This window comes from Neofelis nebulosa, chromosome 5 (assembly GCF_028018385.1).
Source record: "Neofelis nebulosa isolate mNeoNeb1 chromosome 5, mNeoNeb1.pri, whole genome shotgun sequence".
In the NCBI taxonomy this organism is placed as follows: domain Eukaryota; kingdom Metazoa; phylum Chordata; class Mammalia; order Carnivora; family Felidae; genus Neofelis; species Neofelis nebulosa.
The window spans coordinates 131,961,099-131,965,940 of NC_080786.1; positions in this window are offsets into that span (position 1 = coordinate 131,961,099).

Here is a 4,842-nt window from a genome sequence, read left to right on the forward strand (position 1 = left end):
ACCAACCAACCATGAGATCATGACCTGAGCCAAAGTTGGATGCTCAACTGACTGAGCAACCCAGATGCCCCAGAACTGGCTACTTTTAAGACTTTATAGCTCATTTTACAGAGTTTGATTATGCATTACATTGGTATATTTTTTTTGTGTGTCTTGTTTTTGGAGTGTGCTGAGTTTGCTGGCTGTATAAGTTTATAGTTTTCATCAAATTTGGCCACATAGTTTTTCTGCCCCCTCCCTGCTGTCTACACCTATATTAGCTACTGGAATTTGTCCTAGAACTCATTGATACTGGTGCAACTCTCTGGTTACCTTGTTTTTCTTGGAATCAGTTATCAACTGCTCTTCTCTTCCTCTGTCAAAATGTATGGTTTTAAATTTTTATCTGTGTTTTTCTTGTTATTACAGTCAGAGAAAAGCCCTTTTATGCCCTTCAACATCCAACTGAAAATGACAGTTTATTGGTGTATCTTAATGTTGTTATGTGATATCACTCAAAGAACAATAGGTAAGTATTAGAAGCCGACACCTTTTCTACTTCTGGTAATTTTTCGTACTAGGGCAGGGTCATTATCATAACATTCCTGTGCCTCTGTGTACTCTTCTTTATTCTCTCAGAGGAGGAGGAATGGCATACTCTGGTAAATTTGAAGGAAGAACCTAGGAAGGCCTTATCAAGACTCTTTTTCTGTTTAGGATCAACTTTCATTCTCCCCCCAAATGCTGTATAACTTGCAAGTCCATCTATGTCTGTAAATGAGATGCTAAATCTAATTCTTGGGTTCAGTGTTTTATTCAGCATTCCTGAGTGTAATGACCACTTAATCCTACATCAGCATTTCTTTTATGCATTTAATAAACTAAATTCCTAAGATATAAGTTCAAAATTATGTTAATAGGTATTTGGATTACCTATTACGGCATAATAAGTGATCACTATACATAGTGGCTTAGAGCAGCAACCAGTTTTATTAGCTCTCACAGTTCTTTGGGTTGACTGGACTCAGTTGTGTGATTCTTCGGCTTCACATGACAGATCTGCAGTATCTGGAGGCTTGACTGGACCAGAATGTCCAAGATGGTGTCCTCATGTGTCTAGCAATTGTTATTGCTATATATTATTGGCCAGTGGTTTAGCTGGGGTTGCTGACAAGACCAGCCCAGATTCAAGAAGACAGGAAATCAGATTCATTTCTTGATGCAAAGAGTATCATGTGCATACAGAGTGGGAAAATTTTGGGGGGTCATTCTTGGAGATTAGCTTATTTCAAAGGGAAATAAGTTTAATATCACATGTGGATTATTTGAAGGAAAGTAATTCTCGTGGTGTGAGACATGCAGCCTGAAGTGGTAAACCTCATATCCCCATGTAACACACAATGAGACCAAAGCCCCATTTTTACTGCACACCTAATGGAGGAGAAAATCCTTTGAAAGTGCCTGACAGAGTCTGTACTTATAAAATATACAAGAAGAACAGGGATTTAGTCATTATTTCAGGATATTTTTGGGACTTCCAGGAAAATGCATGGTACGTTATAGCTATGAATCTGTTTCAGGTTGCATTTGCTACTTTTAGTCCCATTCTTGGACTCTGTACGGCTCTAAATTAAGAACAGCTTAATCTGTCATTGGGATGTAGTGACATGTAGAGGAGAAGTGTCTCCTTTCTTTCCTGGTCAGCTCACATCGCTATCATCATCATCATCATCATCATCATCATCATCATCATCATCAAATACCCATGTTGTGAGTGTGGTGAGAAGTATATGCTTATGGTTTGAAGAATCACAAGATCAATGCCTTTTAACTGTTTCCCCTCCAAGTCTGTATCGACTCCATGTGTAGGGATAGAATAGAGCCCTAGATTACCTGGATTACAGTGGCTTTTCTAATTATGAAATTTTTATGGAGAAAATGGCATATTCAGGGGTGAGCCAGGATGAGAAGAGAGAGTTTATGCAAACTGTTTAAACATGCAGGAGTGTTTGATTTCAGAAGTGAAAGTCAAGGAAGTACATTTGTAAGTGAATGCATCTAGATGATAGGTGAGGCAGAAATGGGATATACTGGATGCGGGGTGGTGGGATAGGGTAAAAAGGAGTAGGCGCAGCTAAAAAAAGGTTGTATTCTGTTGTTGATGCAGGTCTCAGAGATAAAGATTATATTTGGGATGACCCTGCTGTACTGCAACTTAATTTTAGTGTTAAGAATTTTATTTGACACCTTTCACATTATCCAGTAAATAATGACATGTACAATAATTTGATAGACAATGCAGGAAACGAGTGTTTTAGCATAGTATTTTAACAGGTTCAAAGTTGGGACAAGTGATTTAAAATTTTGTTTTAAAGAATTCTTAACTTTTTAAAAGTTTAGGTCACTGTGCTATAGGAGTTCATTTTTATTCAATTTGGGGTTTATATTTTTATTCACTTTGGAATTGATCTTTACTCAAAATAACTTCATTCATTGGAGAAATGAGATGTAATTGATAATTAAAATTTCAGGAGAGGACTTGATTAGTAAGGGCACACATTCTAGCTCTAAAAACTTCTAGTATTCCCTGGCTGACCCTATAAATATTAGCATCATTTAGATTTCCTTAGTGGATAACCTTTCTCCCCTTGATGGTTTAAAACTCCCTCTCTATATCCTACAAAACAATGTAACTTCTATTTTTCATGCTAATCATTAAAATCAGTTATTGTCCTTTTTTCAGATATAGAAAACATGAGGTGTTTAGCTAAATCTATTCTGTCATACGAGCATACCCTGAACCTCTTCCAGTATAGATTTCTCCTGTGAAATTACTTGAACTTCCTGTTTTTCATCAATAAAGGACACAATGTCTGACTGCATCTGTGAACAGTGTAGATAGTTAACTTAAGCAAAGGCTAAAGTGGACTTTACTTGGCTGTGTTTTTTGAATCAAAAAATTGTGATCCTCACTGTTTTAGTAAATGTCCTTTGACATTTTACCAGCAGACAAGCATATTATTATCTTATCAAGAGTAATTGTTTCAATCACCTAACCAACCTCACTAGCTTCAAGTTAAAGGAGGTATAAATTATTATAAAGTTTTAGGAACTGTTTTGTAAAGAAGATGAGAAGTAAGGTTTTTTCTGCCAGGGTTGGTGGGGGTGTAGGGGGAAGTGGCTGTCCTTGCCTATTCGGTCTCCTGGAATCACTGCGATTCTGTTATTTCAAGGTCAGATCTCTGAGTGAAAGGTGTGTGGATATGTGAAACCTTACTATCTAGGATGAAAACTGAATTACTGGATCATTTCGCTAATAAGCCAGAAATTAGTTTCCATAAAACCGACATCATCACTTGATAGTTTCAATTAGAAATGGAAAAGCCACATGAATCATTAAATAACAGTATTTTTTGAAATTTCCACCTTCATTTTCACATTGAGAATGGTCACTGGGCTGTAATCTTTCATTACATATTTCAACCTGTGAAGTCTCCTATCTTTGGTAGTTGTTTTTTTTTTTTTTTCTCCAGAAGGAAACAGTAGAACTACAGATAGTATCCAATCTTCTAAATATAAGCATCTTGAAAAAACAGCATTACTTAATGATCCATGGAGTATGCCTAATTAAGATAAACCCCCCCCCCCCCCCCGTTTTAATTTGTTTTTTTTTACAGTGTGTTATCTCAGAGGACAAAGTTTAAGAAAGACACCTCAGGGTACAAAATTATAATTTAAAAGGATTTGTTTATCCCAAATTCCAGATATCTCCACTCACCACTCACCCAGCCTGTTACAGTGAGAACTATGTTTAGAGAAGTGATTTGCTATAAAATAAAGGGAAAACCGTGTGATTTAGAATGAGGACATTTGGCTGCTGGTTCTGCTTTCACCTCTCTTTGTAATGGAAATGATTAAAGAGAAAAAGTGAGTGCATGGGGACAAGGGATATAGGAGACATCTCTGTACCTTCTACTCAATTTTGGAACCTGAAACTTTTCTAAAAAAAATAAAATCTCTCTATAAAAAACAAAAAGATTGGTGGTTGCCAAGGGTTTGTGGGAGGGAAGGATGAATGGGGGAACACAGAGGATTTTTAGGGCAGTGAAACTATTCTGTATGAAATGCTATTTGTAGATACATGTGATATGTTTGTCAAAACCTATGGAATGTACCACACGAAGAGTGAATCCTAATGTAAACTGTGGACTTTGGGTGACAATGTGTCAATGTGTGCTCATCAGTTCTAACAAATGTACCATTCTGGTGCAGGATTTTGATAGTGGGGGAAGCTGTGTGTATGTGGGGTAGGGAGCATATGAGGAACCTCTGTACTGTCTGCCCAATTTTGCTATAAACTGCTCTAAAATAGTCTATATTTTTCAAAAAAAAAAAGAAAAAGAAAAAGTAGGAAAAATGCAAAAACTTTGTTATTATTTTAAATTCTAAGGAAGACATGGAACCCTTATAAGAAAAAGACTTTCATCACATGATGGCTTCCTATTTCTATTATGGAGTAAAGATCAGAACTTTTCTGAGTAGAATTTAGACTAAGTACTAACCCAAATACTTAATGACTTGGCATATAATACCAAAATATATTATAGATTACCCTTTGCAGCATTTATATTTAAAATAATTTAGATATTTAAAATGCCTTAAGAGAGGATTGTTGGATTCAGGTTGAGAAAATAAAAGGATTGATATTTTTGGGTCCCATCCTCCTCTATAACTTTGTAATTTCTATGGTTATGGTGGTCCTCTTTTGTTAAATCAGGGTTTACAATAAAAAGTAATTAAAAAACTTTTTTTATGTTTATTTATTTTAGAGACAGAGAGAACACAAGTGGGGAAGGGGCAGTG